The sequence below is a fragment of the Saimiri boliviensis genome, chromosome 4 (assembly GCF_048565385.1).
Source record: "Saimiri boliviensis isolate mSaiBol1 chromosome 4, mSaiBol1.pri, whole genome shotgun sequence".
In the NCBI taxonomy this organism is placed as follows: domain Eukaryota; kingdom Metazoa; phylum Chordata; class Mammalia; order Primates; family Cebidae; genus Saimiri; species Saimiri boliviensis.
Window position 1 is genome coordinate 158750286 of NC_133452.1, and position 13903 is coordinate 158764188.

The following is a 13903-nucleotide window of genomic DNA, read 5'->3' on the forward strand; positions in this document are numbered from 1 at the left end:
CATCAATCCCAGAAAGAATTTGTATTATACTTAAATGTTACAGTATTTGTTACAGGAATTATGTAGTTAAAAAAATATATCAAATAGATCAGTTGATCATATTTTGAGGCTTCCATACAAAATGGTCACTTAATGTATATATTTTAAAGAGTTTTAATATACTTTAAATGAAAAGACTAAAATAATATTTTTCATATGATATTTTTATTATAACTAACTTTTAAGAGAATTGGCAGTTGCTACACTGCTTTTATACACTGCATATGTATCCTATGCATTATTACGTGACTGGAGAAATTTTATTCTTCATTAGAGAATCCATTGTTTTTGGTTAGTAAAATATAGTGAGAATAGATGAGACTGTAAACTTAAGAGAAAAAAAATAAATACTAGCAACTTCATTGCATTTTTCAAATGCAGGATAAACTGTAGGTTAATTGTGATATTTTCTGTTTTGCTTTGATTATTCTCAGCACAATAGTAAATTGTACCGTATTGATAATTCTTCTTTAGTACTTTATAGCTGATTTCCCTAAAAATAGAAATATAAAGTGGAAACCAGGTCATGTTAGAAATGCTTTAGTATCTAAAGCTTTGATAGTAAAATAAATATACATAGAAGTTATTATCTTTAAATTAAAAAAAAAAAGATTTTATTGTTAGGGAAATAATTTATTATATCACAGTCAAGTGAAAACTGGAAACACAAAGTAATTTGATGGTTGAGATGTGGGTAGAAAAGAAATGTAAAACTTACTTTCTCTTTTTCTTGAAAAAATGTATTTGATAATTGGAATAATTAGATACAGGATGAACTTTTTTTTTAGTGATGTCACGGATGTTTTCTTAGAAAAACTAATATTGGTAATTGTTGCAGGATTATTAGAATATTTAATCAATTTGAACATTTTATGTTTAATATTTGGTGATTTACATATTTTTTCTTTTAGAAGTTCATTCTGTAACACATTACAAAGTATACAGCAGATATGTACTAATTACTTTGGAGACTGAGAGACTAAATAACAGTTTCATGTATTAGTTTGATGGGGAGAAAACTCATTTGGAGAATCATCAGTTAGATTATGAACTCTGGATATCCTCTCAATATCTGGCTATTTTAAAGACATTTATCTCAGTACTACCATTTTATAACAAAGTATGCGTTGTATTGAGTAATAAATAGTAATTAAAATGTCCTCGTAAAGGATGCTTTCCAGCACATTAAATCTTTATTGTAATTCTGAAACTTAAAGTGCACCAGTTCTTGAAGCTGCGCTGAAAGTTCAGCTGCTGTGATGGGTGCTCTTGGGTGCTGTTGTGGTGGGTGAGAGTCCTTGATTGAGACTATGAAGAGCTGTGTGCAAATGTTTGTTTGTACTACTGACAGTGCCACCTTTGACAACCCTTACAACCTCACTGGTTGTCAGTTTCCTGAGTTACAGGTTGTATCATGTGGAAGGTCTCTTCTACTCTGAAATTCTTGAAGTGCTTGCATATGTAATATAAAATTGAATTTCGGAGTCTATCATTAGAATAGTTTCTGGCATTTTAGATAGTGATCTGTAGCAGAATTTATTAGAATGTGACCAGCCTTTATCTCACATCCCAATTTCTATATGCCAGATTTTACTTTTTCTTTCCCTGTGACTTCTTAAGCAGTGAAGCTGAGGACGTTTGTTGCAGAGGTACCATGCATTTTTCTCTGCTATACCTCTGTATTTTCTAGTGAAGAGGGTCTTGGGTAAAGCCCAGTTCTTGGACTCTTTTACCCTTCCAACATTCAGTTGTATGCAGTTCTGGGCAGTGACAGGGATGTGCTTCCCAGCGTTACTCAGAAACATTGTGCCTCTGAAGCAGCTTTCATTTCTACCTAGGAGCATGTTCATTTTCAGGACTTCGAAAGAGGTACTGTTAGTCTTGGTAACTTAGATTCCTGATGGAAGAAGTGATTTGAGAGAATTTAACGTAGGTAACATTACCTAAAGCAGAAATTCTCAAAAAAGTTTACTGGGAGAGGTATGGAGGGCTGAGAGGTCCCCTAACCTGAGAGGGGAGATGGTAGACTGGTTAATGCAGAATATGGGGAAACTGGGAGCTGGGGAGTTGGCCCTGCAGCTACTCACCTAGATTTATTGCCGTGGTAAGCCACTGTTCTAGACAGGTAAGGATCATATCACTCAGTGTCCTGAGATGGAAAAGCAGCCTTTGCTGTGTAACATGGTCCCTGAGCAAACATGCTTACATTCACCCAGGACCATGTATGGCTCCAGATTCATTGCCTTCTTCCACCAACTCACACCCAGGAAAGTACATCACCATGCAAATGAGTGGTTTCATAGGGATGACCTTTAATCTAATTTATATATTTAACAAGTCATTCAGGAACTTGACCATTTTTTTTTTTAAATATTTTCGAGACAAGAGTCTCGCTCTGTCACCCAGGCTGGAGTACATTGGTGCAATCTTAGCTCACTGCACCCTCCACCTCCCAGGTTCGAACAGTTCTCATGCCTCAGCGTCCCTAGTAGCTAGGATTACAGACATGTACCACTACGCCCAACTAATTTTTGTATTTTTAGTAGAGAAGGGGTTTCACCATGTTGGCCAGGCTAGTCTCAAACTCCCTGTCTTGTCCCCAAGTCCTGGGATTACAGGTGTGAGCCACCATGCCTGGCCTTGATCATCATTATCCGTGCAATTATTTGTGACCTATTTCCTAACCCTCTAGAGCTTTTAAAAGAAATGGGATCTGACTTTAACTCCTAGTGTTTGAAAGTTTTGAAAACCCTCTTGTCATCTTGCTTTGGAGACCTGTCATTAGCGCTGTATGTTTTGATAGGAGTACAGTTGTTTAATTATGGTAGTAACCGTAATTAACTTCTGTCTAGCTCTTTTGTAGCTTACCCTTTGCATATACATTAATTCATTTCTGCTCCACGGGAAGCCTGGCATTACTGATTATGCAGCCGGGCAGCAGTCTGCTCTACTCTGAAACCCAGTCCCCTTGTTCCATGGACCCTCCTTTCTGTTCTGTGAAGCTGTTCATAGTGAACAGACGGAAATGAGAAAGTGAGGCCCATTTATTATTTGCTTTTCTGATACCTGTTGTTTAAGATCATTGCTCACTTTTTTTCTAGTTCCCTTTAGATCTTCTCTTAAATAGTTTGTTCCTTCATGTGTCTTTTTCCTCTTTTTTCACTTTTTTTTTCTGTTTTATTTGCCATTTTGTTTTGTGCCAACACAAAACATTCTTTTGTAAGGAGTTAATGAAGATATCCTTAATATTTTTAAAGAAAATTCTGAGTAGATTATTTTAGTCATACTGTGTCGTAAAGGTAGAGCATACCTCACGTTGGGCAATGAGCAAGTAAAAGTATCCTCTATCTGTACGCAACCAATAAAAAAGCCAACCAATGAAAAGCAAATGAAAAGATTCTATGGAGAAATTTCTCGTGTGTGTTGTAAGAATAAGTTTTGAAGGTTTTCATGTAAAACACACTTTGTATATATAGTTTTTACTGTCAAATGGTTGTGTAAAAAAAAAAAAAAAAATCCTGCAGCTTTTTTAAGGATATGTCTTAAATCTTGTATTCCCAATCCTGGTTATATATTTAGGGCACAGAAGTTTGGCAGCTGTAACCAGAAGTATTTTAATATTATAACTTTCGATCTTTAACAGTCCATGACCAACACTGTGTTTTTTAAAATTAAATTTTAAAACAATGTTTGATTAGTCTTTTGTCTAGAACTAAGAATCTCAAGCCCACATAATTTCTCATTCATAAATTATTTTTAGGAGCATTTTCATTTTTGAAGGTGTGGTCTGTCACCATGGGGCCCCTTCCTGCCAAGTCTTAATAAATCTTTTCAGTGAAATCCAGCTTAAATGATACGCTTTTAACTAGATTGCTTTTAAGAAGTGGAAAACCAGTCAAAAGCAGGAATTCTAAATAGGTATAATAATGTATATAATTTGTATCTTGCTTGCTCTGCCTCCAGACTTCAGTATTGCCTCTCCCGGAAGCCTTTCCTGACTTTCCCTGGAAGAGCTGACCACACTCCCTTATGGTGTTTCTGTCCTTAGAAACATCTGTCAGGTCATCTCTGACACTTCCTTCCACTTACTTCTTCAACAGCCTGCCGTCCTCGAGACCTTGAGTCCCGTTAAGGCAGAAGTCATTAAAGTAATGGCTTAAGGTAGAGAATGTTGTTTTTGTGTTTGTTTTGTTTTGGTAGGGGGTGTATTTTGCAAGTGTTTATGTTGTATTTAAATATTAAAAAGTAATGTTTCATACATGCTTCATTTTCTAAGCTCATCTATGGCATTATGGAACTTTGGTTTCAGTTATGCATGTATATTAGTACAGAGACTTGCAGTAGAAAGTGTACATCCTCTTTGTTTTAATTGTATTTTTAAACTTATTTCACTGTTCTCATTTCTGTAGAAAGGCAGTGATAACACTTATCTCAAGGGGCTGAGGACTAAGAGAGTGAATTTTAAAGCAGAGTGAGCTCCAGGGACCTCCTCTCAGTTGGATTGTCTTTATATTGCCCACAGTCCAAGATTATTCAATTCTTGATTGGAAGTGAAATGAAGGTCAACAAGGCCAGACAGGCATTTTTTAAGATACATAGATGGGACAACTCTTCAGCCTTTACTGCTTCCCATCTCTTCTGTCACACTTTATGGTGGCTTGAGTTGAGTTAGCACAAGGAGACTTGACATTTTCATTTGTGCGAGACATTTCATTGAAAGCGAGTACGGCATAGTTTGGATGTTTGTCCCTTCCAAATCTCATTTTGAATTGTGATCCCCACTGTTGGAAGTGGGGCCTGGTGAGAGGTAATAGGATCGTGTTGGGGGGTTCCCTCATGAGAGGCTTGGTGCTGTACTGGCCCATAGGGAATTCCCATTTGAACTGATTGTTTAAAAGTGTGTGTTATCTCTCCCCTTCCCATCTTCTCTTGTTCCTGTTCTCCCTATGTGACAGGTGGGCACCCCCTTTGCCTTCTGCCATGATTGAAGGCTTCCTGAGGCCTCACTAGAAGCTGAGCAGATGCTGTTACCATGCTTCTGGTACAGCCTGCAGAACCGTGAGCCAATTAAACCTCTTTTCTTTAGAAATTGCCCAGCCTCAGGTATTCTTTTATAGAGATGCATGAAATGGCCTAATTCAGTGGGACTCTGAGCTTCAATTTTAAAAGTTAAATGTGGCTTACAAGTTCCTCATGTCTTGTGTGTTTTTCTATTCCTGTTTTCCAGCAGCTTGAGTGCCATCCTTTGTAAGGTCTACTTTGCTTTCATCACTGGATACAGTATAGGTCTGAGCATGAGAACTCATTATGTTCTGTTTTGTTGCTGTGGTTGCTTTACATACAGAAACAGAAGCACTCATAGCTTTATTGCTGTAAATATCAAAGGCTTGGAGCCATTTAATAAATTTAGAATTCAGGAGAGTCTGTTGCAGGAAGACAGCTAATGATCTGAGGAGTTCTATTAAGGGTCAATACTAACATTGAGTTATTGACATGGGACTGCTTTGACTTTTAACTCTTTTGATGTACATTTGATTTGGATTCTGAAAAAATAAATTGACACCATGTATATCTACTCCCACTATCATAAAAGACATATCTGCTTGCAAGAGTTATAGTAAATAAAACATAAAATTAAATGGTTATTGTAATTTGCCCCCAGAAGGTTTTTCCATTAGAGTAAGAGGACATTTTGCTTATGCAGATTACTTTGTCATACATATCCTTTGTTTAATAATTATTAAAATAATTATTAGTTAAACCATTGATAATATGCACATGGGAGAAAAAAATTGCCTAAGAACATTCCATCCCCATAAATGTTTTCATCTTTCTATGTTCTCTTCTATAATTGTTGTCCAGACATAAATTTTATATTATGAAGATGATAAATTAGGTACTTTTTGTGCAACAGGAGTTTTGATATTAAGCAATTCTCAGATTTCTAGGGATTTAAACTATGTATTGTGATCTTACCCAAGCCTACTCCCCAGTCCATCAGGTAAGGTGTTGGAATCTTCGTGCTTTGTTACACCCTGGAAATGCACCTTGGTAACATCAATACCTGAGCGGGCTCTCTTTACTTTGATTTATACTTTGAGTTCTTTTTGGACAGTCTCTTCTTATTCTTTTGTCATTTTAATATGTTGTTCTAGGTGTCATTGCTCTGATTAACAAACTCTTTATTCTTGCTGAAAAAGGAAAGGGTTTAATCTCTGTAGCAAAGAATTAGAGCTTGAGTTGTAAAGATTCTGTGTTTTTGAGTCAGTGCTACCATTTTGTGTGAAGTTTTCCAGGCTAGACTAGTAACAGAGCTGCTGCTTCCATTTAACCCAATTTGCATGTCTTATATTCTTTTCTTCTTTTAAGATGAAATATTTCAAAGGAGGGTCACACTTTAGTGTGAATACCTCCCTTTTCTTCCCCTAAGAAGTACCTGTATGTGAGGAATGATACTGAATGGAGTAGAGACAAACTTTGACCACACTTTTGTTGTTTTTTGGAATTGAGAAGTTACAATGCCTATTAACGACGCTTTAAGTGGTAACTATGAACACTTCATAGAAAAACAGATTAAATTGGACACTTTTGTCTAATATTCTTAAATAAAATTCAAACTGATATGATCAAATTTCAGTGAGAACCGATATGTGCAGTATATTTATTCATTTTGTAAAAAATGTTTTTTTGTTGAATTTTCTGCCAGTCTTCTGCCCTCTGCGCCCATCATTGTGTTGGATTGCTTTACCAGGAATAGTTCCAGCAGACTGACCCAGAGCGAGGTTCAGACAAGTCTTTTCAGTGGGTACTTAATAGAACCGAATTTGTGCGAGGCGAGACTAGTCATCAAGAGATCAAAAATAAAACCAGCAAGCCTTGGCATGAGTCCTCTCTGGTGGTAGTGGAGGTGGGTGGTCACATATTAAGAAAACAGCTAATAGCCTTTAAAATTAGATGGGGTGAATGAAATACTGAAGAAAAGTCTGGCTGTTTATAGAGCCTTTAGAAAAAAATAAAGGAAAAAAATAAACAATAGGAGTCCAAGTTGCCACATTATTGATTTTTAGGTAATATGAATGACATTCTAAAGCTAGTATGTGCAATCCACTTTAGAATGTGAGAACCAAACAGAGAAGATTGGTTTGTGTGTAGCAGCATAATTTAGTTAATAGATGTATTTTGTAGCTAATTATATTTCTGTCACTCACTCAGTTTATGGTTTTATGTTCGAGGAGTGGGTTCTTTTCTATTTGTGAATGACCATTATGATTGGCTTCCTGATATGCTGACAGGCTGGGCTTTCTAGTGTCTGTGGGTGGGGTGTTTTCCCTTGGTTCTAACACCATTCAATGCAAGTAGCACCATGAGATTTAGAAAACATTTTTGTTCTTGAAGATCGATAGATAGCATTGGACTTTGATTCAATTAGTATGTATAGCAATTATTGTACAAATAATATACAGTGCCTTAGTTTCTCTTCTCATAGCATTTCGGTATTTTGAATGCAGAAATGTGCACACAACAGCGAATTATATCAAAAACTATCTTATTGGTTCCAATTTTTATAATGTATAATAATTTTAGCTGGTAAAATGGTTTAGTAACATTTTTTAATGGATTAGATCAAATGTAAAAACCAGCATGGAATCAGGTTTTGTAGCTGATTCATAAATAACTGCTGAGAACCTCAGGGCTTAAAATTGAATTTGGTTTTAACAGGGTCGAATTGTATCTGACGGTTGTAAGTGACACCTCAGAGAGATGTTTATTAAAGAGGGTTAATAAACCCACTGAGACATATTTGATCATTATTTAGAGGAGATGAAATGTGAATTTACATTTAAAATGGAAAAGATAAAAAGATCTCAGAAATATAATGTTTGAGTACGTCTCATTCTAAATACATGCCAGTATTCCTTTCTCATCTTTTTATTAAAGTTTCATATTTCTTTCAGTCGCTTTACATATTTATCACCATCTCCTCCGTGGTCTCATGTCATTATCAGTTGATCTTGTCACACTGAGTGTCATCTCCCCAGCTGCTCCTATTAATATTTCCTCCTTTAATTTCTTATTACATGGGATTGAAGTGATATAAAAACTTACTCCCTTTTCCTCTTCTCTACTTTTTTGCTTTCTTTTCTCTTTCTCTTCTCTCAAGCCGAAAGACTGATTCACAGCAGTCCCAAAATAAACCACTGCTCAAGCAGCCATTCTTTTTCCATCACAGTGCTAGGCCTCCGTGGCTCACGAGAAAGGATCAAATAAAGAAGGAAGGTGTGACTGTGTCATTGTGGTCTTGGCCTCACGGTCCTTTCATAAGTATAGCATGTTCACTTTCAGGACAAATTTGCTCCAAAATTTTTCCTTTTCCCTTTTCCCTTTTATGTCTCAGCTCCTTCAGCATGTTTCTCTGATCCTTGTTCTCTCTCCTGTTCTTTCCAAAGACTTGCTTCCTTGAAGACATCTCTTTCAGCTTTATTCTTTATTCTGGCAGGTTTGTTTTAGATGGCAGAAGTATTGATAAATGCACATAAAATAGTTAAGGATTCATAATGTTCCTATCTATTATATAGTTTACGGATTTAAGGAAATTATTTGAAGCAGCAGTTCAGTTTGAAAGAGAATTGCTAAGTGAAAGGGGCATAGTACAAATGCAAGTTTTGTTCTGCTACTCCATTTTTAAACAAATCATTTTTTTAGGGTTGAAATTCCCTCCTTTCATCTTTGGCCAGATATAACAAGTGACATGTTATTTCCTACTTTGTCTTTAGTGTGCTATAGTTTTCAATTAAAAAAAAAAAAACAGACTATTGTTAGGTCTGCTGCTCTTTAATGAACCATTGGATTGGAAAATAGCTCATTATATCATCAGGCAGAGATTCTTTCCTTTATTTGCATGTAGATAGTGAAGATGAATAATTTATCAAATGTTATTAGTGCAGGCTGCACATTACTGGAATCTCAGTAGGATATAATGAAATTTGTCTCATGCAAGTATGAAAATAGCATGCCTTTGCATAGTCATTATTGAACTCTTGGCGTCTCTTGTTGAACTGTTATGTTAGCATGCCAGTGTTGCTCACCTCTTCATTAACTGGGCTTTTGATTGGAGACTTTAACTTATCTTGAAAATCTGTGGGATCTGACATGCCAAATGCTTGCTTGACTTTAGCATGTTTCTATATCAGAGCATAAATTTTCAGAACGAATAAAGTACTAAATGTTTCTTAGTAAAGTGAGTAGTGCAAAAAGGCTATGACTGATGGTTTTATTACTTTTGGTTGTGAAAAGTTGTACTGAAGATACTTAAGCAGTAAAGCTTTCTGAAACGACAGGCGATGAAACATGTATATAACTGCTAAGAATCTTTTACCTGTACTAGTTATGTATTTGAAATTATTTTAATGATTGCTTTTTAAAAGTTGCCTTTGATATGCTTCTGTTATTATGACATGAGGAGGTCAACAAACCTTCTCAAAAGCAATGCTAAAGCTGAACAAGCAGTCAGAAAAAAAAATCATGTCAGTACTCTGGAAATCAGCGAAAAGCATTCAACAAACGGAGAAGTGTTTATTCACGAAAAAAAAAATGAACTTTGAATAAAAACAGTGTGAGTCTGTGGTATTTATGCTGGGGCTGCTCCATTTTCCCTCCTCTCCTCGGTGGGCAAGGTTGCAGCAAGGGCAAAGCAGGCCATGAAAGCCAGCAGCTTCTGTGCTGCTCCCAAGACGGCTCAGTGGCTTTGGAGAACTGTCAGGTACAGTGGAGATTTTGATGGCAAGCAATAGGGGATGTCTGCAGCTCCACTGGACTGAAGTTACTGACCTGTTTGGTGCAAGTAATGGACAGATGAAATAGCCAGGGTTTTAACAGGGAATTCTGGGAGCTGAGATAGTGATATGAGGCTTGTGAAACTCTCCACATACCTTGAGTTGACCAGAAGTTGTTTCTTCTGCACAAGCAGCAGAAACTGGAATGGGCCTTGTAAGAAATATCAAAAGTGTGTCAGGCAGAAAGGAAGAAGCACTGGATGATAACTTTGATTCTAAGGAGCCATGAAAAATGCTAGAAATGATATTTATATGGGTAAACATTTTTCAGATTTTTATTATTAAAAAAAATATATATAGGTCAGGTGCAGTGACTTATACTTTTAATTCTAGCACTTTGGGAGGCCAAGATAGGAACATCATCTAAATCCAGGAGTTTGAGACCAGCTTGGGCAACATGACAAGACCCCCGTCTCTGCAAAAATAATTTAAAAAGTAATTCAGCATGGTGGCACTTGCCTGTAGTCTTAGCTCCTCAGGAGGTTGAGGCAGAAGTATCAATTGAGCCCAGGAAGTCAAGGCTGCAGTGAGCGGTGATTGTGCCACTGCACTCCGGCCTGGGTGACAGAGGGAGACCCTGTCTCATAGAAAACAAAATGGAAAAAAAGAAAAAAGTGCCATGGTATAAAACGTAATTATAGCACTGTATTTTTAGCTTTACTTTAGTGTCCCTTTAACCATGGGAGCTACATTCCAAGATCCCTGGTGGATGCCTGAAACTGTGGAGAGTACCAAACCCTGTATGTACTATGTTTTTTCCTGTATATACATACCTATGATAAAGCTTCGTTCATAAATTCGGCACAGTAAGAAATTGCCAACAATAGGAAGAAAATAGAATAATTATAATAATACACTGTAATAAAAGTTATGTGAATATGGGGTCTCTCTGTATGTCTCAAAATATCTTATTGTACTGTACTGTGGTTAACTGAATCCATGAAAAGCAAAACACTGGATAAGTAGTACTACTGTATACAACTATGTATACATAGTTGTATACATATATGTGTGCCAGTAGCACGAAAGAGGAAGAAGGAAGGGAAATGGCACCAGGACAGTTGCATATCCATATTAAAAAAGAACTTAGACCTTCATTGTACATAAAAATAAAAGAGAATTCTAGAAATAAATATAAGAACAGAAACAATAAAACATTTGAAAGGAAACACAGGAGAAATCTCCATGTCCTTAATATAGCTAAAGAGTTCTTAGATGTGACACCAAAAGCATAAGCCGTAAAATGGGTAAATTGAACTTAATTAAATTGAAAAAAATATATACTTTTCAAGATACACCATCATGAAAGTGGAAATATAAGCCACAGGCTGAGAGAAAATATTTATAAATGATACATCTAATAAGGATCTTATAACCATAATATGTAGATAGTTCTTAAAACTTAGTAAGACAAATACTGTAATTAAAATACTGGCAAAATACTGGAGTAGACATTTTTTATTAGTTGGGACCAATGGGTGTATGTATAGAAAGAGATTTAGTGTAAGGAGCTGGCACATGCAATTATGGAGGCTGAGGAGTCCCAAGATCTGCATTCAGCAAGCTGGAAACCTCAGAGAGCTGATGTGTATGTAGTTCCTGTCTGAGTCCAAAGGCCTGAGAACCAGGAGAGCCCGTGGTGTAAGTTACAGCCCACAAGCTGGCATGCTTGAGACCCAGGAAGAGCCAATATTTCAGTGTGAGTCTGAAGGCTGAAATGGACCTATGTTCTGGCTCGTACAGTCAGTCAGGAGGAGATCACTCTTAACCTGTTTGTTTTTTTAATGGAGACCTTTATTTAGTTGGATGAGGCCCATTCATACTGGGAAGGCAATCTGCTTTACGCAGTCTACCAATTCAAATGTTATCTAATCTGAAACACTCTCAGAAACATTCAGAATAATATCAAAATATCTGGATACCGTGTGGCACAATCAAGTTGATATGTAAAACTAATCATCATAACATTCTACTGAATAAGAAATACACTGGCTAATGATCACATGAAAAGGTACTCAACATCATTCCTCACTATGGAAATGCATATTCAAACCACAATCATATACCACTGCACACCCATTGGAATGGTTGTTGTGTAAAGAAGTTACAGTGCTAAGTATTGGCAAGGATGTGAAGAAACTCAAAACCTCATGCATTGCTGGTGGGAATATAAAATGGTATGACTACCTTGGTATACAGTTGTTTCTTCAAATGTTAAATATAAATTTACCACATGATCTACCAGTTCTACTCGTAGGAATATAACCAAGGAAAATAGAAGATAAGTTTATACAAAAATTTGTATGTGAATGTAGACAGAAACATTTTTATGGGAGCTGTTAACTGGAAACAATTCAGATGTCAATCAGCTGGTCAATGGATTAACAAAATAACCTATATTTGGTATAGGAATAGAGATAGACTCTAATAAGTTCAATTTTAGAGCACTTACATCACCCCCAAAAATGCTTATTTTGGAGCGATGTTCCATTTAGTCATTCCATTCAATTTTAGAACATTAACATCTTCTGTTCTAAAATTTAGGTATTGTGATTACTGTAAAACTTTTTTTTTGAGACGGAGACTTGCTCTGTCACCCGGGCTTGAGTGCAGTGGCACGATCCTGGCTTACTGCAACCTTGCTGCCCAGGTTCAAGCGATTCTCTTGCCTCACTCCCTCTAGTAGCTGGGACAACAGGTACGTGCCACCACACCTAGCTAATTTGTGTATTTTTAGTAGAGATGAGGTTTCACCATGTTAGCTGGGCTGCTCTCCAATGCCTGGCCTCAAGTAATCTGCCTGCCTTGCCCTCCCAAAGTGCTGGGATTACAGGTGTGAGCCACCACACGTGGCCCAAACTTTATAAATGTATTTAAAATTATTGACTCTTACTCTCATAATTTGTGAATTTTATAGGCTATAGGGTATACCTCAGTAAAGTTATAAAAACAGTATGTGTAAGCCAGGTGCAGTGGCTCATGCCTGTAATTCCAGCACTTTGGGAGGCAGAGGCAGGAGGATTGCTTGAGCCAAGGACTTTAAAACCAGCCTAGGCAACAAAGCAAGACCCTGTCTATTAAACAAAACAAAAACTTAAAAAAAAAAAACCGAAAAACCCAAAATACAATATGTCTATATAGAAAGAACAAATGACAAAGTAAAATGGTAAAATAATAATTGAATCTGAAGGGTATGGGATTTTTTTTATGCTATTCTTCCACTTTTTCTACAAGTGTGAGATACCAAAATTAAAAAATTATCAACATTTTAATAGCGTGTTGTGGTGATCTCATTTCCTTTTGTGACATTGTGTAAAAATAAGTTAAAATTTTTTGTTTGTTTAAAAACATCCAGCCCTAAAGTGCAATTTTATCTCAGCTTTTTAATTATTTACTTCTTTGGTGTGTTGTTTACTTTGAGCAGATGCTCTGGTTTTGCTTTTTTTTTTTTTTTTATTAACTCATTTTTTCTGCAGTGTAGTGGCAGGTTGGCCCAGTGCCCAAGCAAAGCCTTCCTGTTGCACATGCGTATTTGGCCTATGCTAGAGAGTGTTTTTACCGGTAGAAATGATATTTTGAGGGTATTCTGTTTCTCATCTGTGAGAAAAATAAATATGTGCAATTATAAGCAAAGCAGGTAAGCCTTGACAACAGCTGTTTTTCCTTTTTTTTGAGACAGAGTCTCATTCTGTCACCCAGGCTGAAGTTCAGTGGTGCCATCTTGACTCACTGCAACCTCCGCCTCCCAGGTTCAAACTGTTCTCATGCCTCAGCCTCCCAAGTAGCTGGGATGACAGGAACCCACCACCATACACAGCTCGTTTTTGTATTTTAGTAGAGATGGAGTTTCACCGTGTTAGCCAGGCTGGTCTCAAACTCCTGAGATCAGGTGATCCACTCGCCTTGGCCTCCCAAAAGTGCTGGGATTGCAGTTGTGAGCTGTTGTGTCCAGCTGCTGTTTTTCCTTTTGACAGTATTTCTTTTTTCTTTTTCTTTTTTTTTTTTTTTTAAGAGACGGGGTTTCACCATGT

The 13903-nt window shown here is 36.7% G+C and overlaps 1 protein-coding gene across 5 annotated transcripts in view; it reads left to right on the forward strand.

Annotated features, from left to right (window-relative positions):
* The window catches only part of CDKAL1 (CDKAL1 threonylcarbamoyladenosine tRNA methylthiotransferase), a 731789-nt gene that overhangs the window by 253141 nt on the left and 464745 nt on the right, over positions 1-13903 (forward strand). The window lies entirely within an intron of this gene.